A 25,281-nucleotide genomic window follows, 5' to 3' on the forward strand; every position below is an offset into this window, starting at 1 on the left:
GAAGTTTTTATTTTTTGTCTCAAGTTAGTGGAATATGAGACTTTGTAAGAAAAAAAATCATCATTTTCCACTAACTTGTGACAAAAAATAAAAAGTTCTATGAACTCACTATGCCCATCAGCGAATACCTTAGGGTGTCTACTTTCTGAAATGGGCTCATTTATGGGGTTTTTCTACTGTCTGGGCATTGTAGAACCTCAGGAAACATGACAGGTGCTCAGAAAGTCAGAGCTGCTTCAAAATGCGGAAATTCACATTTTTGTACCATAGTTTGTAAACGCTATAGCTTTTACCCAAACCAATAAATATGCACTTATTGCATTCTTTTTTTATCAAAGACATGTAGAACAATACATTTTGAGAAAAATTTATATAGAAATGTAGTTAAAAAAAAATAATTACAACTGAAAGTGAAAAATGTCATTTTTTTGCAAAAATTTCGGTAAATTCCGATTAATAACAAAAAAATTTAAAATGTCAGCAGCAATGAAATACCACCAAATGAAAGCTCTATTAGTGAGAAGAAAAGGAGGTAAAATTCATTTGGGTGGTAAGTTGTATGACCGAGCAATAAACCGTGAAAGTAGTGTAGTACAGAATTGTAAAAAGTGGTCTGGTCATTAAGGGTGTTTAAGCTAGGGGAGCTGAGGTGGTTAAAAGGAATAACCGTGTTCAAAATCAGAAATGTCATGCAGTTCTAAGACCTTTGGATGTAAAAGAAATACTGCTGTGAACTTCTAAATTCTTAAATTTTATGTAATTGCATATGTTGAAAAATACAGGTCCATCATAATCAGCCTTTCCAAGACCTAAAAACAGAATTCCAAGGGTGATAATAGACAATGGAAAAATAAACTAAACCCAGATCATTTTACTGGATAAAGCCAGGTTGATTTCATCACTTTTTTCCCCCTGTTGTTCTGCTACATTAGAGGATCAAAACTGTGGAAAAATAGAAGTACCAGGTAGGTCACATAACTGACCCGAATCAAACTGATCAGACTCCATTGATTACAATGGAGAACGTACAGTTTCAGTTTAGAATCCTGTTTTTTACGTCCAGTCTTTTTAATGGAATCTGTGACGTAAGCCCCCTAAATTAAAATCTGTGATTGTATAGATCACCTGTAAATGTGTCTGCAATATAGACTGTACTCCCTTAAATACCTATAAATTCACAAGGGATATTAAAATAGGAGATAAAGCCCAGGTTTACTGCTCTGGCACATCATTAAAAAAAAGTTACACTTTTGTAGTGATACAGTATCGTGAATTAACAAAGACAATTGGAGACTACTACTAGTCAATTCACGTTTCATTTTTAACACAAGCTTTACGTTATTTTATATTTATTCACCAACACCTTTTGGATTGTTCTAGGACATTTATTATTGTTGTGGATCACAAATACGGTATATATATTTTTGGACTTTATATATTTGGATTTTATATGGACTTTTCGTAACACTTTTGGATTTATGAATTGATCATGTACTTTGCAAATTTTCTATTCCAGCATCATGAGATAAGATATAATCAGGAAATTGAATTTTAATTTGATTATCTGAGTTTTTTTTTATCAAGTTAGATATGAAATTATGTGATGTTGTGCTAATTAGTGTTGGGCGCGAATAGTCGAATTGCAAATTTTAATCACGAATATTGCCACTTCGAAGAGAGAATTCGCGAAGATTTAGACTATAGTGCTAAATATTCGTATTCGCGAATATTCAAGATTTTTTTCATCTCAACCCATGATTCCTCCCTGTTTGTTGCTTGTGGGCCAATGAGAAGGCTGCAATGTCTTTGTCTGAGCTTAGCAACATTCATAGCAACCCCTGAGGCTGCACTTGAATGGGTCCGCAAATCCGGAGATGCGGAATGGTGCGGAACGGAAGCACAGAACGGAACCCTACGGAAGCACTACGGAGTGCAGGGTTTCGTCCTGTACTTCCGTTCCACAAAAAGATAGAACATGTCCTATCTTTTTGCAGAACGGACGGATCGCGAACCCATTAAAGTGAATGGGTCCGCGATCCGCTGCGGCTGCCCCACAGACTGTGTTCGTGCATTGCGGCACACGTTCGTGTGCAGGGGGCCGTATGCAGCAGGATATTCATATGCCTCCAACAGACAAAATTATCGCTTGAATATTAGAAGTGTTACAATACCTGACAAAATGTCTTATTATGAAAGGCACGAAAATGTCTCACACAGTGCCTATATGGACGATGTCAAAAGATATGCAGGAATTACAAATACAAATACACTGCTCAAAAAAATAAAGGGAACACTTAAACAACACAATGTAACTCCAAGTCAATCACACTTCTGTGAAATCAAACTGTCCACTTAGGAAGCAACACAATGTGACAATCAATTTCACATGCTGTTGTGCAAATGGGATAGACAACAGGTGGAAATTATAGGCAATTAGCAATACACCCCCAATAAAGGAGTGGTTCTGCAGGTGGTGACTACAGACCACTTCTCAGTTCCTATGCTTCCTGGCTGATGTTTTGGTCACTTTTGAATGCTGGCGGTGCTTTCACTCTAATGGTAGCATGAGACAGAGTCTACAACCCACACAACTGGCTCAGGTAGTGCAGCTTATCCAGGATGGCACATCAATGCGAGCTGTGGCAAGAAGGTTTGCTGTGTCTGTCAGCGTAGTGTCCAGAGCATGGAGGCGCTACCAGGAGACAGGCCAGTACATCAGGAGACATGGAGGAGGCCGTAGGAGGGCAACAACCCAGCAGCAGGCCCGCTACCTCTGCCTTTGTGCAAGAAGGAACAGGAGGAGCACTGCCAGAGCCCTGCAAAATGACCTCCAGCAGGCCACAAATGTGCATGTGTCTGCTCAAACGGTCAGAAACAGACTCCATGAGGGTGATATGAGGGCCCGACGTCCACAGGTGGGGGTTGTGCTTACAGCCCAACACCGTGCAGGACGTTTGGCATTTGCCAGAGAACACCAGAGAAACCCTGTGCTCTTCACAGATGAAAGCAGGTTCACACTGAGCACATGTGACAGACGTGACAGAGTCTTGAGACGCCGTGGAGAACGTTCTGCTGCCTGCAACATCCTCCAGCATGACCGGTTTGGCATTGGGTCAGTAATGGTGTGGGGTGGCATTTCTTTGGAGGGCCGTACAGCCCTCCATGTGCTCGCCAGAGGTAGCCTGACTGCCATTAGGTACTGAGATGAGATCCTCAGACCCCTTGTGAGACCATATGCTGGTGCAGTTGGCCCTGGGTTCCTCCTAATGCAAGACAATGCTAGACCTCATGTGGCTGGAGTGTGTCAGCAGTTCCTGCAAGACAAAGGCATTGATGCTATGGACTGGCCCGCCCGTTCCCCAGACCTGAATCCAATTGAGCACATCTGGGACATCATATCTCGCTCTATCCACCAACGTCACGTTGCACCACAGACTGTCCAGGAGTTGGCAGATGCTTTAGTCCAGGTCTGGGAGGAGATCCCTCAGGAGACCGTCCTCCACCTCATCAGGAGCATGCACAGGCATTGTAGGGAGGTCATACAGGCACGTGGAGGCCACACACACTACTGAGCCTCATTTTGACTTGTTTTAAGGACATTACATCAAAGTTGGATCAGCCTGTAGTGTGTTTTTCCACTTTAATTTTGAGTGTGACTCCAAATCCAGACCTCCATGGGTTGAAAAATTTAATTTCCATTTTTTTATTTTTGTGTGATTTTGTTGTCAGCACATTCAACTATGTAAATAACAAAGTATTTCAGAAGAATATTTAATTAATTCAGATCTAGGATGTGTTATTTTTGTGTTCCCTTTTTTTTTTTGAGCAGTGTATGTACAAAATATACTGTAACATGCTCACATTTCTATGGGTCATATTTATGTGCCATGCACGAGACCTAAACATCTGGAGACTTATTTATGTATTTGACACCTGAATTCTTTGTTGTTAAAGGGGTTGTCTCACTTCAGTAACTGGAATTTATTATGTAGAGAAAGTTAATACAAGCCACCAGTGGCAAACATAGAGAAGTAACGGCCCCATAGCAAAGATAAAACCAGGACCCCCCCCCCCCCCCCCCCCCCCCACACACACACACACACACACACACAGGACATAAGGGTTCCTGCCTAAACCCTTTTCAATGACCCTTGGGTCATTTTTCCACTGCCTTATTTGCTAAAAGTTGTTCCTTTAGAGCAGTGGTTCTCAACCTTTCTAAAGCCGTGACCCCTTAATACAGTTCCTCATGTTGTGGTGACCCCCAACCATTACATTTTTTTCCTTGCTACGTCATAACTAATTTTGCTACTGTTATGAATTGTAATGTAAATATCTGATATGCAGGATGTATTTTTATTGCTACAAATTGAACATAATTAAAACAGAGTAATTGATCACAAAGACATCATCAGATCCCCCCCTAAACAGTGCCATCCACAGATCCCCCCTAAACAGTGCCATCCACAGATCCCCCTCCCCTAAACAGTGCCATCCACAGATCTCCCCCCTAAAGAGTGCCATCCACAGATCCCCTTCCCCTAAACAGTGCCATCCACAGATCCCCCCTCCCCTAAACAGTGCCATCCACAGATCTCCCCCCTAAACAGTGCCATCCACAGATCTCCCCCCTAAACAGTGCCATCCACAGATCTCCCCCTAAACAGTGCCATCCACAGATCCCCCTAAACAGTGCCATCCACAGTTCCCCCCTCCCCTAAACAGTGCCATCCACAGATCTCCCCCCTAAACAGTGCCATCCACCGATCCCCCCTAAACAGTGCCATCCACCGATCCCCCCTAAACAGTGCCATCCACAGATCCCCCTAAACAGTGCCATCCACAGATCCCCCCTCCCCTAAACAGTGCCATCCACAGATCTCCCCCATAAACAGTGCCATCCACAGACCCCCCTAAACAGTGCCATCCACAGATCCCCCTCCCCTAAACAGTGCCATCCACAGATCTCCCCCCTAAACAGTGCCATCCACAGATCCCCCCTCCCCTAAACAGTGCCATCCACAGATCCCCCCTCCCCTAAACAGTGCCATCCACAGATCTCCCCCTAAACAGTGCCATCCACAGATCCCCCTAAACAGTGCCATCCACAGATCCCCCCTCCCCTAAACAGTGCCATCCACAGATCTCCCCCTAAACAGTGCCATCCACCGATCCCCCCTAAACAGTGCCATCCACAGATCCCCCTAAACAGTGCCATCCACAGATCCCCCCTCCCCTAAACAGTGCCATCCACAGATCTCCCCCATAAACAGTGCCATCCACAGACCCCCCTAAACAGTGCCATCCACAGATCCCCCCTAAACAGTGCCATCCACAGATCTCCCCCATAAACAGTGCCATCCACAGACCCCCCTTAACAGTGCCATCCACAGATCCCCCCTAAACAGTGCCATCCACAGATCCCCCCTCCCCTAAACAGTGCCATCCACAGATCTCCCCCCTAAACAGTGCCATCCACAGATCCCCCCTAAACAGTGCTATCCACAGATCCCCCCTAAACAGTGCCATCCACAGATCCCCCCTCCCCTAAACAGTGCGTGATGGCACTGTTTAGGGGAGGGGGATCTGTGGATGGCACTGTTTAGGGGGGGATCTGTGGATGGCACTGTAGGCGGATCTGTGGATGGCACTGCCATCCACAGATCCCCCTACAGTGCCATCCACAGATCTCCCTCCCCGACGCTCACAGCAGTATATTTATAAACTAATCAGTAACTACTTTAACTTTTATCATTGCTCATTGCTGAGCTCTTTACTTGGATTATAATTTATTTTGATATGGGATATCTTACTTTGTCTTAGCTCCGGTAATAGCAGGTAGTGCGGGGGGCGGCGCTCACTCACTGACGTCACGCGCCTGCGCCGCCTAGGCGCGTGACGTCAGTGAGTGAGCGCCGCCCCCCCGCACTGCCTGCTATTACCGGAGCTAAGACAAAGTAAGATATCCTATATCCAAATAAATTATAATCCAAGTAAAGAGCTCAGCAATGAGCAATGATTAAAGTTAAAGTAGTTACTGATTAGTTTATAAATATACTGCTGTGAGCGGCGTGGCCCTGTATATTCTAACCCCTAGGAAAGCGTCCCTGTCACCATGGGAACGCCTGCGGGTTAGAATATACCATCGGATTTGAGTTTTTACGATCTCACTGAGCTCGTAAAACTCAGATCCGATGGTATATTCTAACCTCCAGGCAAGCGTCCCCGTCACCATGGGAACGCCTGGGGGTTAGAATATACCATCGGATCTTCTGAGTTACTCAGCCGCAAAACAAGCATCGGCTCTGCTTGGCCCCGGGCCAGCTCGGGGCCCCAAGCAATTGCTTGTTTTGCCTGTCTGTTAGCGACGGGCCTGGACCCACAATAGGAAGCCTCAGGCGACCCCCCGGAAAGGGGCGATCGACCGGCAAAGGGGTCGCGACCCCTAGGTTGAGAACCGCTGCTTTAGAGGGTAGAGTCCTGACCAAGTTTTCACCTCCAGTAGAAGAGGAGATAATCCTAACTAAGACTGGGCCCCCTCTTGCCCTGGGCCTCATAGCAGTCGCATGGTCTGCCGCTATGGTAGTTATGCCCCTGCAAGCCACTTAGTAATATATTGTTATTATCAATATTGCTTCCTTTGCTGGCTGGATTCATTTTTCTATAACATTATAGACTGTTCGTTTCCATGGTTACAGACCACCCTGCAATCCATCAGTGGTGGTCGTGCTTGCAAAATATAGGAAAAAGCACTAGCCTATGTGTGCTCCCATGGTCCCGGCCACCAGAAAGGATGATGCTTTTTCCTATAGTGTGCAAGCACGACCACCACTGATGGATTGCAGGGTGGTATGTAACCATGGAAACGAGCAGTGTATAATGTGGAAAATGAATCCAGCCAGCAAAGGAAGCAATATGGATAATAACAATATATTAGTAATAACTTTCTCTACATGATAAATGCAACTTACTAAAATGAGACAACCCCTTTAAATACAGCAGCAATGTATATGCTACCTTGTGTGCTACAGTATGCAACTCTGTTTTTACTATGAAAGTCAATAACATACATATGCAATTGATGTTTTTTTGACAGTTACATTTAAATCTTTACTCAGAACTACCCAAAATATAGTATAAAAGGAATGCGTTACTATGCAGACAAATGCCATACCTGACTTTGTTGAAAACACTGTATATATGAATACCACTCATGGTTACAGTTCAGCGGACACCTGGATGTTCGGGTTTGACGGGTTCGGCCGAACTGTACAAAAAAGTTCGTGTTTGGGACCCAAACGTGACCCCAAACCTGAACCCAATTGAAGTCAATGGGGACCCGAACTTTGGAGCACTAAAATGGCTCTAAAAAGTCATGGAAAGGGCTAGAGGGCTGCAAAAGGCAGCAAAATGTGGTTAAGGACATGGCAAGTGCTCTGCAAACAAATGTGGATAGGGAAATGACTTCAAATAACATAAAATACCAAAAAAATATATATATCTTGATCTAGGAGGAGGAGGTCCATACGGAGTAGGAGGTTTAGGAGGTGGTGGATGCGGCGGTGTAGGTTGAAGCGGCGGTGGAAGAGGAGGAGGTAGCCAAAACAGTTTTTATTTTGTTCAAATTTGGGTAGACCCCAAAACATTGGGAAATATTAAAAATAAAACAAAGAAAAAGTGTACTGGAGTATAACAATGGCTGGGTGAGGCTGGTATGCTTGTCTATTCTGCACAAGGTATGGACAAGTCCTGTGGGATCCCTGCCTGGTTCATTTTAATGAACGTGAGCTTGTCCACATTGGCTGTGGACAGGCGGATGCACTTCTCTTTGATAACCCCCTCCTGCCGTGCTAAACAAACGTTCAGACAATAGATTGGCTGCAGGGCAGGCCAGCACCTCCAAGGCGTAAAGGGCAAGCTCAGGCCATGTGCCCAATTTGGAGACCCAGAAGTTGAAGGGGGCAGACGCATCATTCAGTACGTGTAGGCGTGTGCACACATACTGCTCCACCATGTCGCACGTCCCGTGATGTCCACGATCCAATTGGATATCTTCCCTATCAACTTTCGATGTTCTTTTCTGCGCCTACCATGGTGATCACGGGTAACGGGGAATCAGGGTTCCTTGCCGGAGAGGGAGCCTGAGAAAGGGATAACACATCCAATGGAGGTCAATGGATGAAATGTAATCGAGCGGAAATGTGGGACAAGTTGTTAAAGCGGAAGCATGGAAGTAAAGGAGGGGGTGCGCGGCAATTACCCACTACCGACTCGGGGAGGTAGTGACGATAAATAACAATACAGGACTCTTAAGATGTCCTGTTATTGGAATGAGTAATAAAAAATTACAGGGAATGTCACTGCGGTATTTTGGATTTGGAAACATTAGACAGGAGAGACCCTGCTGCCGCTTTGTTTGACTCTAAATAACTTCTGTCTGATCGCACGTCCCCGTGACATCCACGATCCAATTGGATATCTTCTCTATTAACTTTCGATGTTCTTTTATGCGCCTACCATGGTGATCACGGGTAACGGGGAATCAGGGTTCCATGCCGGAGAGGGAGCGTGAGAAAGGGATACCACATCCAAGGGAGGTCAATGGCTGAAATCTGATCGAGCGGAAATGTGGGACAAGTTATTAAAGAGGAAGGATCGAATAAAAGGGCCAATTAAAGACAAATTTTACAAATTTAAGTCCCTGTCACCTATGCAGAGCAGGGTTTTTCATTGGCAAAAATGGGTTAATGTCACCCACCAATGTAACAGCCGATTTAAAAAAATTTCGGTCCCTGTCAACTATGCAGAGCAGGGGTTTATTCACGGCAAAACTGGGTTCATGTCATCCACCAATTGAACAGGCGATTTTACAAAAATTAGTTCCCTGTCACCTATGCAGAGCAGGGGTTTGTATACGGCAAAAATAGTAAAATGTCACCTGAGAATGTAACAGACGATTTTTTCTAAATTTAGGTCCCTGTCACCTATGCAGATCAGGGGTTTATTCACAGCAAAAATTGTAAAATGTCACCCAAGAATGTAACAGACGTTTTTGCACCCTGCTCCCTCTTTTGCTGTGCTGGTGACTCTGTGCGGCCACCGCCTCTTCCTCCAAACTGCACACGTCACTCACATTACCTTGATTCCATGTGGGGTCTAGTACCTCATCATCCTCCACATCATCTTCCACCCACTCTTTACCCCTGCCCTCCTTGTCGGTCTGCAGACTGCAGGAAGCCGCAGCAGTTGTCAAAGAAAAAAGGGGTTTTATTGCAAAAAAGTTGTAAAATGTAAAGAAAAACTATATGTATTTGGTATCCCTGTAATCGTACTGACCCAGAGAATAAAGATCTTATGTTATTTATACCAAAAAATTAACACCATAAAATTTATTATGTAAAAACGCAGTGGTAGTATTGCTGTTTTTCCCATCTCCCTCCCAGAAAGAGTTAATAAAAGTTAATCAGAAACCTATGTGTACCCCAAAATGGCGCCATTAAAAACTACAACTTGTCCCGCTAAAAACAAGCCCTCATAAAGCTATATAGACAGAAAAAAAAAAAGTTATAGCTCTTGAAACGCGTTGATGGAAAAAAGAAGAAAAACGCTTGGTCAGGAAAGCACGCAACGTTTTTCTGTCCGCGATGTGGGGCAGAGCAAGATGGATCCGTCAGGATACACAATGTAAATCAATGGGGACGGATCCCTTTTCTCTGACACAATAGAAAACGGATCCGTCCCCTATTGACTTTTAATCGTGTTTATGATGGATCCATCTTGGCTATCTTAAAGACGGATCTGTTCTGCTGGTTAGTGTAATATACTAACAAGCAATGCATTACAATACAGATGTAATGCATTGCGGAGGAAGAGTTCCCCAAAAGTTGAAGTCCTATAGTGGGACAGAAATAAAGTAAAAAAAGAAAAGAAAAAAAAAGTGCTTTTAATTTAAAAAAAAATTGAGTTTCAAGTTTCAAGCAAAAAGAAAAATGACCCTTTCCCCTGATTTTATAATAAAAAAAATAGCACCCATATTAGGGATCGCCGCATCCGTAATGACCGGCTATCACATAATCTACCCCGTCAGTTAACCACCTCAGCCCCCAGTGCTTAAACACCCTGAAAGACCAGGCCACTTTTTACACTTCTGACCTACACTACTTTCACCGTTTATTGCTCGGTCATGCAACTTACCACCCAAATGAATTTTACCTCCTTTTCTTCTCACTAATAGAGCTTTCATTTGGTGGTATTTCATTGCTGCTGACATTTTTACTTTTTTTGTTATTAATCGAAATTTAACGATTGTTTTGCAAAAAAATGACATTTTTCACTTTCAGTTGTAAAATTTTGCAAAAAAAACGAGATCCATATATAAATTTTGCTCTAAATTTATTGTTCTACATGTCTTTGATAAAAAAAAAATGTTTGGGTAAAAAAAAAATGCTTTGGGTAAAAGTTATAGCGTTTACAAACTATGGTACAAAAATGTGAATTTCCGCTTTTTGAAGCAGCTCTGACTTTCTGAGCACCTGTCATGTTTCCTGAGGTTCTACAATGCCCAGACAGTACAAACACCCCACAAATGACCCCATTTCGGAAAGTACACACCCTAAGGTATTTGCTGATGGGCATAGTGAGTTCATAGAACTTTTTATTTTTTGTCACAAGTTAGCGGAAAATGATGATTTTTATTTTATTTTTTTCTTACAAAGTCTCATATTCCACTAACTTGTGACAAAAAATAAAAAGTTCTATGAACTCACTATGCCCATCACGAAATACCTTGGGGTCTCTTCTTTCCAAAATGGGGTCACTTGTGGGGTAGTTATACTGCCCTGGCATTCTAGGGGCCCAAATGTGTGGTAAGGAGTTTGAAATCAAATTCTGTAAAAAAATGACCTGTGAAATCCGAAAGGTGCTCTTTGGAATATGGGCCCCTTTGCCCACCTAGGCTGCAAAAAAGTGTCACACATCTGGTATCTCCGTACTCAGGAGAAGGTGGGGAATGTGTTTTGGGGTGTCATTTTACATATACCCATGCTGGGTGAGAGAAATATCTTGGCAAAAGACAACTTTTCCCATTTTTTTATACAAAGTTGGCATTTGACCAAGATATTTATCTCACCCAGCATGGGTATATGTAAAAAGACACCCCAAAACACATTCCCCACCTTCTCCTGAGTACGGAGATACCAGATGTGTGACACTTTTTTGCAGCCTAGGTGGGCAAAGGGGCCCATATTCCAAAGAGCACCTTTCGGATTTCACAGGTCATTTTTTACAGAATTTGATTTCAAACTCCTTACCACACATTTGGGCCCCTAGAATGCCAGGGCAGTATAACTACCCCACAAGTGACCCCATTTTGGAAAGAAGACACCCCAAGGTATTCCGTGAGGGGCATGGCGAGTTCCTAGAATTTTTTATTTTTTGTCACAAGTTAGTGGAAAATGATGATTTTTTTTTTTTTCATACAAAGTCTCATATTCCACTAACTTGTGACAAAAAATAAAAACTTCCATGAACTCACTATGCCCATCAGCGAATACCTTGGGGTCTCTTCTTTCCAAAATGGGGTCACTTGTGGGGTAGTTATACTGCCCTGGCATTCTAGGAACCCAAATGTGTGGTAAGGAGTTTGAAATCAAATTCTGTAAAAAATGACGAGTGAAATCCGAAAGGTGCTCTTTGGAATATGGGCCCCTTTGCCCACCTAGGCTGCAAAAAAGTGTCACACATCTGGTATCTCCGTACTCAGGAGAAGTTGGGGAATGTGTTTTGAGGTGTCATTTTACATATACCCATGCTGGGTGAGATAAATATCTTGGTCAAATGCCAACTTTGTATAAAAAAAAGGGAAAAGTTGTCTTTTGCCAAGATATTTCTCTCACCCAGCATGGGTATATGTAAAATGACACCCCAAAACACATTCACCAACTTCTACTGAATACGGAGATACCAGATGTGTGACACTTTTTTTGCAGCCTAGGTGGGCAAAGGGGCCCATATTCCAAAGAGCACCTTTCGGATTTCACTCGTCATTTTTTACAGAATTTGATTTCAAACTCCTTACCACACATTTGGGCCCCTAGAATGCCAGGGCAGTATAACTACCCCATAAGTGACCCCATTTTGGAAAGAAGAGACCCCAAGGTATTCGCTGATGGGCATAGTGAGTTCATGGAAGTTTTTATTTTTTGTCACAAGTTAGTGGAATATGAGACTTTGTATGAAAAAAAAAAAAAAAAAAAAATCATCATTTTCCACTAACTTGTGACAAAAAATTCTAGGAACTCGCCATGCCCCTCACGGAATACCTTGGGGTGTCTTCTTTCCAAAATGGGGTCACTTGTGGGGTAGTTATACTGCCCTGGCATTTTCCAGGGTCCCTAATGTGTGGTAAGTAGGTAAATGACCAGTGAAATCCGAAAGGTGCTCTTTGGAATGTGGGCCCCTTTGCCCACCTAGGCTGCAAAAAAGTGTCACACATGTGGTATCGCCGTATTCAGGAGACGTTGGGGAATGTGTTTTGGGGTGTCTTTTTACATATACCCATGCTGGGTGAGAGAAATATCTTGGCAAAAGACAACTTTTCCCATTTTTTTATACAAAGTTGGCATTTGACCAAGATATTTCTCTCACCCAGCATGGGTATATGTAAAATGACACCCCAAAACACATTCCCCAACTTCTCCTGAGTACGGCGATACCACATGTGTGACACTTTTTTGCAGCCTAGATGCGCAAAGGGGCCCAAATTCATTTTAGGAGGGCATTTTTAGACATTTGGATACCAGACTTCTTCTCACGCTTTGGGGCCCCTAGAATGCCAGGGCAGTATAAATACCCCACATGTGACCCCATTTTGGAAAGAAGACACCCCAAGGTATTCAATGAGGGGCATGGCGAGTTCATAGAAATTTTTTTTTTTTGGCACAAGTTAGCGGAAATTGATATTTTTTATTTTTTTTCTCACAAAGTCTCCCGTTCCGCTAACTTGGGACAAAAATTTCAATCTTTCATGGACTCAATATGCCCCTCACGGAATACCTGGGGGTGTCTTCTTTCCGAAATGGGGTCACATGTGGGGTATTTATACTGCCCTGGCATTCTAGGGGCCCTAAAGCGTGAGAAGAAGTCTGGAATATAAATGTCTAAAAAATTTTACGCATTTGGATTCCGTGAGGGGTATGGTGAGTTCATGTGAGATTTTATTTTTTGACACAAGTTAGTGGAATATGAGACTTTGTAAGAAAAAAAAAAAAAAATTCCGCTAACTTGGGCCAAAAAAATGTCTGAATGGAGCCTTACAGAGGGGTGATCAATGACAGGGGGGTGATCAATGACAGGGGGAGTGATCAATGACAGGGGGGTGATCAATGACAGGGGGAGTGATCAATGACAGGGGGAGTGATCAATGACAGGGGGGTGATCAGGGAGTCTATATGGGGTGATAACCACAGTCATTGATCATGCCCCTGTAAGGCTTCATTCAGACGTCCGGATGCGTTTTGCGGATCCGATCCATCTATCAGTGCATCCGTAAAAATCATGCGGACATCTGAATGGAGCTTTACAGGGGGTTGATCAATGACAGGGGTGTAATCAATGACAGGGGGGTGATCAGGGAGTCTATATGGGGTGATAACCACAGTCATTGATCACGCCCCTGTAAGGCTTCATTCAGACGTCCGTATGCGTTTTGCGGATCCGATCCATCTATCAGTGCATCCGTAAAAATCATGCGGACATCTGAATGGAGCTTTACAGGGGGGTAATCAATGACAGGGGGGGTGATCAATGACAGGGGGGTGATCAGGGAGTCTATATGGGGTGATAACCACAGTCATTGATCACGCCCCTGTAAGGCTTCATTCAGACGTCCGGATGCGTTTTGCGGATCCGATCCATCTATCAGTGCATCCGTAAAAATCATGCGGACATCTGAATGGAGCTTTACAGGGGGTTGATCAATGACAGGGGTGTAATCAATGACAGGGGGGTGATCAGGGAGTCTATATGGGGTGATAACCACAGTCATTGATCATGCCCCTGTAAGGCTTCATTCAGACGTCCGGATGCGTTTTGCGGATCCGATCCATCTATCAGTGCATCCGTAAAAATCATGCGGACATCTGAATGGAGCTTTACAGGGGGTTGATCAATGACAGGGGTGTGATCAGGGAGTCTATATGGGGTGATAACCACAGTCATTGATCACGCCCCTGTAAGGCTTCATTCAGACGTCCGGATGCGTTTTGCGGATCCGATCCATCTATCAGTGGATCCGTAAAAATCATGCGGACATCTGAATGGAGCTTTACAGGGGGGTAATCAATGACAGGGGGGTGATCAATGACAGGGGTGTAATCAATGACAGGGGGGTGATCAGGGAGTCTATATGGGGTGATAACCACAGTCATTGATCATGCCCCTGTAAGGCTTCATTCAGACGTCCGGATGCGTTTTGCGGATCCGATCCATCTATCAGTGGATCCGTAAAAATCATGCGGACATCTGAATGGAGCTTTACAGGGGGGTAATCAATGACAGGGGGTTGATCAATGACAGGGGTGTAATCAATGACAGGGGGGTGATCAGGGAGTCTATATGGGGTGATAACCACAGTCATTGATCATGCCCCTGTAAGGCTTCATTCAGACGTCCGGATGCGTTTTGCGGATCCGATCCATCTATCAGTGCATCCGTAAAAATCATGCGGACATCTGAATGGAGCTTTACAGGGGGTTGATCAATGACAGGGGGGTGATCAATGACAGGGGTGTAATCAATGACAGGGGGGTGATCAGGGAGTCTATATGGGGTGATAACCACAGTCATTGATCATGCCCCTGTAAGGCTTCATTCAGACGTCCGGATGCGTTTTGCGGATCCGATCCATCTATCAGTGCATCCGTAAAAATCATGCGGACATCTGAATGGAGCTTTACAGGGGGTTGATCAATGACAGGGGTGTAATCAATGACAGGGGGGTGATCAGGGAGTCTATATGGGGTGATCAGGGGCTAATAAGGGGTTAATAAGTGACGGGGGGGGTGTAGTGTAGTGTAGTGGTGCTTGGTGGGACTTTACTGAGCTACCTGTGTCCTCTGGTGGTCGATCCAAACAAAGGGGACCACCAGAGGACCAGGTAGCAGGTATATTAGACGCTGTTATCAAAACAGCGTCTAATATACCTGTTAGGGGTTAAAAAAAACACATCTCCAGCCTGCCAGCGAACGATCGCCGCTGGCAGGCTGGAGATCAACTCTCTTACCTTCCGTTCCTGTGAGCGCGCGCGCCTGTGTGCGCGCGTTCACAGGAAATCCCGGCTCACGCGAGATGACGCGTATATGCGTCGCTGAGCGCAGGGCTGCCACCTCCGGAACGCGAATCTGCGTACAGCGGTCCGGAGGTGGTTAAACACCGTAAAAAATAAAAATAAAAACAGTGCCAAAAAAGCAGTTTTTTTGGTCACATTATATCACAAAAGTGCAACACCAAGGAATCAAAAAGGTGTATGCCCCCAAAATAGTACCAATCAAACTGTCATCTCATCCTCCAAAAAATGAGCCCCTACATAAGACAATTGGACAAAAAATAAAAAATATGATTTTTTTTGTTTCAAAAATATTTTTATTGTGTTAACGTGAAATAAATTTAAAAGGAGACATATTGGGTATTGCCACATCCGTAACAACCATCTCTATAAAAATATCACATGACCTAACCCCCCACCTGAAAAGTGTGCCAAAAAAGTGTAATACCAAGCGATCAAAAATTCATATGCACCCCAAAATAGTCACTTTTTGAGAGTTTCTATTGTAGGTTGCATCAGGGGGGCTTCAAATGGGACATGGTGTTTAAAAACCAGTCCAGCCAAATCTGCCTTCCAAAAACCATGTGGCACTCCTTTTCTTAGCTTCTTTGTTTTCTTGGTATTGAGTATGAGGTTGTTGTTCTTACTCCATCTCTCTAGGTTCTCAACCTCTTTCCTATAGGCTGTTTCATCATTGTTGGAGATCAGGCCTATCACGGTCGTGTCATCTGCAAATTTTATAATTGTATTGGTATTGTGAATAGGTTTACAGTCATTTTTGAAGAGGGAGTAAAGGAGAGGGCTCAACATACAGCCTTGCGGTACCCCAGTGTTTAGTGTTAAGGATGAAGAGAAGTGCTTGCCCATGCGTACGACTTGTGGTCTTTTTGTAAGAAAATCCAGTATCCAGTTGCACAGGTTTGAGCTGAGACCCAAGTTGTTCAGTTTCGTTGCCAACTTGTTGGGAGGGATGGTGTTAAAGGCCGAGCTGTAATCAATGAACAGCATCCGCACATAGTTGTCTCTCTGCTCCAGGTGTGACAGCGCAGTGTGAAGGGTAAGTGAGACCCTTTGTACCAGGGCTTGTGGTCAGATTGCATGCCAGGGCTGCTTTTCATTCCCAGGCTGTGTAAAACTATGTCAGATCTACATGGCAATCAGACCACTCTGATGACATATGATAGGCTAGTATCTTATCCTTCTGAGCTAGTTTATTTCTCTTTGACCTAACCTTGCTTCTGCATTGTATCTTTGTAGATAATCAAAACTGAGTCAGGTGATCTCTGTGCTAAGGCCTTTCCATGTCCAGGACAAACTTCTACTAAGAAGCATCTTATGTTACAGCCTGTGCCCGCCACTGTCCCACTCTCCCAGATGGGAACAGCTGCCACGCTACACCCCTGTTCCCCTGCTCCAGCAGTCCGGTGTCCCAGCAGGTCTTCTTCTCAGTCTCTGTGGGCCCGGCCACCAGAGTAGCTGTGTTATTCCTCTTGTATGCTGCAGACCTGCTGTCTGCTGGCACAGCCTCTTGCTGCCTATAACGTATGCAACGGCTCCCTCTGGCTCTTAATGGGCATGTGCGCTAATCTTCCCTGGCCAATGTCTGGTAACCCAAGGGTATTTCTGTCATATTCCACTGTGGGAGTGGGCCTGAGCTATTGGGGTATTTATGATATATTCCACTGTGGGAGTGTGCCTGAGCTATAGGTTTCAGTTCACTAGTTCCTGATAAGGTGAGCTGCTTTATATTTGTTTGCCCGGTTACCGACACCTGCCTGTTTCCTGGATTATGACTCTTTGCTGCCTATCCTGACTTCTACCTGATCTCTGTACTAACCCTGAGCTGCCTGATCGCTTGGTGTTCTGCATCAGTGTCTCTTGATCCCATTGGATCATCAGTTACTTGAACACAGACCGCTCCCAGAGGTATTGGACTGATGGTTACCCTGCAGCGAAGTCCAGGTGAATACCAGGGGGGCCACTTAGATGGGAGTATCTGTTCAAGTAACACAGTGGATCCACACCCACTGCATAACATCTGATATATGTTAAGCATAATGTACTCACATTAGTCTTATTTATTTGCATTTATCCATAGTTATGATTATGTATCTCAATGTACCCGTATTAAGAATTGTATAACTAGAACATATTTGGGACTCACCTAGAGGTTATATTACATAGGTTGAAAAAAAAGGCAGAAGTCCATCAAGTTCAGCCTTTCTCAGAAAAATTGTTAATTGTTATATTCATTGTAGCCATCAATACCATTTGCTATGCCTAAGCATCTGGTCCGTTTATAAATATTGACATTGCTACCTCATGCTGCAGGGCATTCCATACTATGAATGGTAACTATAAGAATCCTTTCCTATGTTGATGTCTAAATCACCTTTCCTCAACACAAACAAATGGTATTTTGTGAAGCCCTTAGAATGAAAAAAAACATGTGCCAGTTCTTTGTATTGACCACACATGCAAATAAGACCACCTCTAGGACTACCTTCACAACTACAGTGTGAATTCCAGTAGGCTGTTCTGGCAGAGAACAACCTCTCGGAGTACCCAGGATCCAGCACTGCTGGATGCAGATGGAATGTCTGCCGACGCCCTTAAATATAAAGTATAGAGGGGTCCAGCGGAGATCCGTACGCTGTTCTAGCAGACAGGCATACTGCAGTTTATGTCCGGATGATTCTACGTTTGTCTGCCAGAACAGCGTGCCAGAGTTTCACACCACCTTCTGGTCACCACCACTGAACCATTTCTAGCTCTGCTATACACTGTATAGCATGTGGAGCCCAAAACTGAATCCCATATTCGAGAACTTTCAAGAAATTTTTAAAAGGGGTAATATTAAATTGGGATCACAGGTTTTTAATCTCAGTTTTTTATACACCCTAAAATCTTGTTTGATTTTGAGACTGTTGTCTGACATTGAATACTGCTTCTTAGATTATGTGTAACCAGAATATCCAAGTCATTTTTTCTTGTTCTGTTGTCCTAAGTTTTATTCCATTAAGGCCTAATGCACACAACCGTGTGCCACCATGCCCATATTGCGGCCTGCTATTCAGTCATTTGATCTTGAAGATACTGTGTAAAAAGAAGGCACGGATCGGAAGCCTACAGAACACTACGGAGTGCTTCCATCTGTTTTTCTGTTCGGGCCTCCGCACCACGAAAAAGTAGTGTATGCACTACTTTTTTGCGGTGTGGACCATCAGATGTGGATTAAGGACCCCATTCAAGTGAATGGGTCCGCGTCCACAGACGGTGGGCACATGGTCGGTGCTGTGCATTGCGGATGGAATTTGCCACCCTCAGCACGGGCATGGCCAACACACGGTCATGTGCATGCCTAAATATGTATGCAGCCATTCAACTACTGTGGCCTAGTTATATTACTTTACATTTATCAACATAAAAATACATCTGTCACATTCTTGCCCATGATGCCAGCTTATCTAGGTCTTTCTTAAATATTTTACAATCACACTAGGTTTTACGTTTCCTACAAAGCTTTGTGTTATCGATAAAAGCTGTAATGCTACTTTGTGTTGATCTATCCCAATAAAATACATTTAAATTCTTTGGCGTAATGTGAAAAAATATAGAAAAGTTCAAGGGGTGTGAATACTTTTTCAAAGCAGTGTGTGTGTGTATAACAGTAACTCACAAAAGTGAGTACACCCCTCACATTTTTGTAAATATTTTATATCTTTTCATGGGACAACACTGAAGATATGACACTGACACAATGTAAAGTAGTCAGTGTATAGCTTGTATAACAATGTAAGTTTGGTGTGCCCGCAAAATAACTAAACAGAAAGCCGTTAATGTCTAAACCGCTGGCAACAAAAATGAAAATGGCCAAAATGTGCCCAAAGTGTCAATATTTGTGTGGCCACAATTAGTTTCCAGAACTGCCTTAACTCTCTTGGGCATGGAGTTCACTAGAACTTCCCAGGTTGCCACTGGAATCCTCTTCCACTCCTCCATGACATCACAGAGCTGGTGGATGATAGAGAACTTGCGCTCCTCCACTGTAATGTTGCAGAACCCCAAACAACCAGACAGAGTTTAAACAATGGTGGATTTATTAAATGACAGCAGTACAGTCCAGACCAGAAATTATATGCAGGTAATCCATCCAAATAATAACTTGTGCAGGAAAACCCACAAGGGACAGCCAGACCAGGCCAAAGTTCATATGCGCAGAAATAGTCCATGTAACGTAGTACCTAGGGATGAGACATTTCCAGGGTCCGATCCGAGGTCCAACACGAGACAAACTGTTCCGCATAAAAGTTTCCCACAGACAGTCTCTAGAGATGGATTGAGGAAGTTAGAGGTCATGCACAGGTAGCCTGGAAGAATGTGAACAGCAACATACACCCGGGTTGTCAAAACAACAGTGGGCACTGACCAGCCAGGGAGATCACCTCTTAAACACCTGCTAACCAATCACAGAGTGCCATGTGTCTATTCCTCATAGGTCATATGATTATCCTAATCCCTGAGACTTGTGCGGCCTTGGCTGGTCATTGATCACTTAACCCATGCCTGCCCTCTAATCTACTAGAGTTTATGTACAGGTATATTCCCCGTCAGCGACTGGCGTAGCAAATAAGATGCACGTACATTCAGCCGCGTAACCCTTTGCGAACCTCCTCTCAAGCGTGCACACGGATGCTCAAGCGGCGCGTCAGCACAGACGCCAGAACCGCGTCCGCCCGCAAAGGAGTCGGAACCGAAGATTCCGAAGGCACATGCGTAACCTGTCCCACTACTCCAATGGGGTCCCTCGCAGGCCGAGCCCCACGAGAATTCCTGGGAGCCCCAGTGGACCGCGAAACAGGAATATGTCTTACATCCACCATCCGTTTGAGGATGCCCCACAGACGCTCAAACAGGGTTTAGGTCTGGAAACATGCTTGGCCAGTCCAGCACCTTTACCCTCAGTTTCTTTAACAAGACAATGGTGATGTGTTTTGGGTCATTATCATGTTGGAATACTTCCCTTCGGCCCAGTTTCTGAAGGGAGGGGATTATGCTTTACTTCAGTATGTCGCAGTACATGTTGCCATTCATGGTTCCCACAATGAACTATAGCTCTCCACAGCCGGCAACACTCATGCAGCCCCAAACTATGAACCAGAACTGTACACAGTAGTCCATGTGTGGTCTGACTAGTGATTTGTAAAGTGGCAGGACTATGTTGTCATCACATGCATCTATACATCCTTTTGATGTACCCCATTATCTTTTTTTTTATTGTCTTGTAATTTGTCACTAAAGAGCCATATAAACAGTAAACTCGTACAAAGGGGGAAGACACCACAAGACAAGGCAAAGGAGGGGAAGGAAGGAGTGATAGGAGACTGTTACTATTGATGCTTAAGCGTGTGAGTCAAAAAACTCATCCCATAATTGCCATACTTTCTCAAATCGATCAGTCTGATTAGCCAGCATAGCTGCCAGATGCTTCATTTTTCTAACCTCATTAATACTAGCAATAAGATCAAGCTGTACAGGTGAGACAGATCTCTTCCAAAAGCTCGCAATCAGACGTTTGGCGGCTGTCAAAATGTGCAATGTTAGTCTTAGGAAGTGCTGTTTCAATGGAGTAGGAGGCATGTTCAACAGAAAGAAAAAAGGGTCTAATGGAAATCTAATGTTGAGAAGTTGGAAGAGAATGTCTTGCACTATAGACTAGAAGGGGCGTATCAGGGAGCATTCCCAAAAAATGTGGATATGAGATCCAAATCCCGAACCACATCGCCAACATCTATCTGAAACATTGAAGTTAAGATGTCTCAGCAGCTGTGGAGTGTGATACCAAAACATTAACACCTTGTATGAGTTTTCCCTATGAGTGATGCAGGAGGAAGTCATTGCCGTCCTATTCCAGATCATTCCCCATTCACCAGCCGAGATAGTACGATTCAGAAGTACCCCATTATCTTATTGGCCTTGGCAGCAGCTGCCTGACACTCTTCCATATCAGTGGTACACAGTGTTTTACCATTTAGTATGTACTGGTGATGTAATTTTCCTTCCCATGTGCATACAGTATGTATTAAAATATAAACATGTGTGTTACCATATATATTGAAAGATAACACTTGTTTGGTCCATCTGGATTTATAGCTGCTCACTATGGGACCCAAACTAGCAACAGCACTTACACATAAGTTAAGAACATATTAATAGATATCAAGATGCTTAAAAATACTTAAAAAATATATACATAAATTGCAAATGTACATCAGTATAGACAGGCTCGGACTGGCTCACAGGGATACAGGGTAATCCCCCGGTGGGCCTATGACCAAGGTGGGCCCCTAGTCTCCCACCCCCTGCACAAGTGGCACATACAGTACAGACCAAAAGTTTGGACACACCTTCTTATTCAAAGAGTTTTCTTTATTTTCATGACTATGAAGGCATCAAAACTATGAATTAACACATGTGGAATTATATACATAACAAACCAGTGTGAAACAACTGAAAATGTCATATTCTAGGTTCTTCAAAGTAGCCACCTTTTGCTTTGATTACTGCTTTGCACACTCTTGGCATTCTCTTGATGAGCTTCAAGAGGTAGTCCCCTGAAATGGTCTTCCAACAGTCTTGAAGGAGTTCCCAGAGATGCTTAGCACTTGTTGGCCCTTTTGCCTTCACTCTGCGGTCCAGCTCACCCCAAACCATCTCGATTGGGTTCAGGTCCGGTGACTGTGGAGGCCAGGTCATCTGGCGCAGCACCCCATCACTCTCCTTCATGGTCAAATAGCCCTTACTTTCAAAGTTTTCCCAATTTTTCGGCTGATGACTGACCTTCATTTCTTAAAGTAATGATGGCCACTCGTTTTTCTTTACTTAGCTGCTTTTTTCTTGCCATAATACAAATTCTAACAGTCTATTTAGTAGGACTATCAGCTATGTATCCACCTGACTTCTCCTCAACGCAACTGATGGTCCCAACCCCATTTATAAGGCAAGAAATCCCACTTATTAAACCTGACAGGGCACACCTGTGAAGTGAAAACCATTTCAGGGGACTACCTCTTGAAGCTCATCAAGAGAATGCCAAGAGTGTGCAAAGCAGTAATCAAAGCAAAAGGTGGCTACTTTGAAGAACCTAGAATATGACATATTTTCAGTTGTTTCACACTTGTTTGTTATGTATATAATTCCACATGTGTTAATTCATAGTTTTAATGCCTTCATAGTCATGAAAATAAAGAAAACTCTTTGAATGAGGTATGTCCAAACTTTTGGTCTGTACTGTATAACACATTAGACTTACTGCACTACATACATATATTTAATGTACAGCACCTAAACAAGCCAATGTGCATCTAAAAAAATTTTTTGAGCATATAAAAAACATGTTAGATTATTTATTACATTTGAATGTATCCGTATGGTGGTCCCCCATAATAAATTTTACAGGTGGGCCCTAGGTACCCCAGTCCGACATGGAGTATAGATTGATGAATAATGAATCAATAAGCCAATAAGTAATTCAGTGTATTGATACTGATATTTAAATGTAATGTCCTTATTACACATCCATCGATGAATTCACTGTGATAGGCACAATTGGTATCATGAGCAATATTCCATATAATATACATACAGTACAGACCAAAAGTTTGGACACACCTTCTCATTCAAAGAGTTTTCTTTATTTTCATGACTATGAAGGCATCAAAACTATGAATTAACACATGTGGAATTATATACATAACAAACAAGTGTGAAACAACTGAAAATATGTCATATTCTAGGTTCTTCAAAGTAGCCACCTTTTGCTTTGATTACTGCTTTGCACACTCTTGGCATTCTCCTGATGAGCTTCAAGAGGTAGTCCCCTGAAATGGTCTTCCAATAGTCTTGAAGGAGTTCCCAGAGATGCTTAGCACTTGTTGGCCCTTTTGCCTTCACTCTGCGGTCCAGCTCACCCCAAACCATCTCGATTGGGTTCAGGTCCGGTGACTGTGGAGGCCAGGTCATCTGGCGCAGCACCCCATCACTCTCCTTCATGGTCAAATAGCCCTTACTTTCAAAGTTTTCCCAATTTTTCGGCTGATGACTGACCTTCATTTCTTAAAGTAATGATGGGCACTCGTTTTTCTTTACTTAGCTGCTTTTTTCTTGCCATAATACAAATTCTAACAGTCTATTTAGTAGGACTATCAGCTATGTATCCACCTGACTTCTCCTCAACGCAACTGATGGTCCCAACCCCATTTATAAGGCAAGGAATCCCACTTATTAAACCTGACAGGGCACACCTGTGAAGTGAAAACCATTTCAGGGGACTACCTCTTGAAGCTCATCAAGAGAATGCCAAGAGTGTGCAAAGCAGTAATCAAAGCAAAAGGTGGCTACTTTGAAGAACCTAGAATATGACATATTTTCAGTTGTTTCACACTTGTTTGTTATGTATATAATTCCACATGTGTTGATTCATAGTTTTGATGCCTTCAGTGTGAATCTACAATTTTCATAGTCATGAAAATAAAGAAAACTCTTTGAATGAGAAGGTGTGTCCAAACTTTTGGTCTGTACTGTATGTGGTAAGTAGGGATGAGTGCATAAAACTTTTAGACTACTGCACGGAGCAAGCGCTCCGTACAGTATTAAAATGTATTGGCTCCTATGAGCTGAAGTTATTAATTCATAAAGTCTTGCGAGACTTCAGGTAATAACTTTTGAAATAAATTTCTACTGTTAAAAACCTTTTACCGAACTCTGTTTCGGTTCCAAGTGTTTTTTTACAGTAGAAATACATTTTTGATGTTATTACCTGAAGTCTCGTGAGACTTCACAAAGTAATAACTTCGGCTCATAGGAGCCAATACATTCTAATACCGTACAGAGCGCTCGCTCCGTACAGTATTCTAACAAATTTTTATGAGAATCGACTTCAGATGTTTCATCTGAAGTCGATTCGCTCATCCCTAGTGGTAAGTTAAAGAAGAAAATTAGTGATGAGCAAATCGAAGTCCACAAAGTGGACTTAAATCCAAATTTCAGGATAAATTTGATTTGGCGTGAAACCGAATTTCCTCGTGCTTCACAGTAGCAAAACCATTTTAACTAAAATAGTATAAAAAACAAAAAAAATAATACCTGATCCATTTACTTGCGATGGGCCGACAGCCGCCATCTTGCTTGAAGATCTTGTCTGAAATACTGTGTGTGGTGACGTATGATTGCAACCACTACTTACAAAGAAAAGCGCTTTGTGATTAAGTAAATCGTCACAAAGCAGATTCCTTCATAAAATTCAGCGAAGCAGCAAAATCAAATTTATGAATATTCCGCTCATCAGTAAAGCTAATGAGCTAACGAAGAGTTTGGTGTTGATACGATTCTTACCACTTAGGGAGGGTTCACATAAGCGTTAGTAATTCCTTTATACTGTTCCATTATAACAGTGTTATAATGGAATTTTAGGAAGGAATGCAAAATGGAACCCTTTAAGAGGCATTCTATTTGCTCCATTCTAATACATTTCTATGGACACAAATAATGGTTCTGTTTTTTTCTGTCATAATAATATATTATATTATATATAATATTGTCAATGTTGAAATGATTCTGCCTGTTAAACTTGCAGCATGTAGTTGTGCTCAAGGAAATAATGATGCGCTCTATGTGGGAGCATATAGAACATATGGCTGATCTCAATCTATAGTGATAAATAACAAATAAGCAATGGACTGGATTTTCCATGTTTTTCAATATATTGATTTAACACTCCTCAATTATAAAAGTCAGACTGAGCCATAAACTCACAATACTTAACAGTATGAAATATGCAAAACATGAAAAAATATATGTAAATATACAAATCATGGTTAGAAAATAAAATTCATCATACCAACAAATTGTCGATATGAAATATTTTAGAATATTCTGTAACTGGAAGTTATATAGGAGGG

General features: G+C 42.9%; 1 protein-coding gene across 2 annotated transcripts in view; it reads left to right on the top strand.

Moving 5' to 3' along the window:
* The window catches only part of SLC9A3 (solute carrier family 9 member A3), a 481,978-nt gene that overhangs the window by 78,755 nt on the left and 377,942 nt on the right, over positions 1–25,281 (top strand). The window lies entirely within an intron of this gene.

Source organism: Bufo bufo, chromosome 5 (genome assembly GCF_905171765.1).
Source record: "Bufo bufo chromosome 5, aBufBuf1.1, whole genome shotgun sequence".
Taxonomy (NCBI): domain Eukaryota; kingdom Metazoa; phylum Chordata; class Amphibia; order Anura; family Bufonidae; genus Bufo; species Bufo bufo.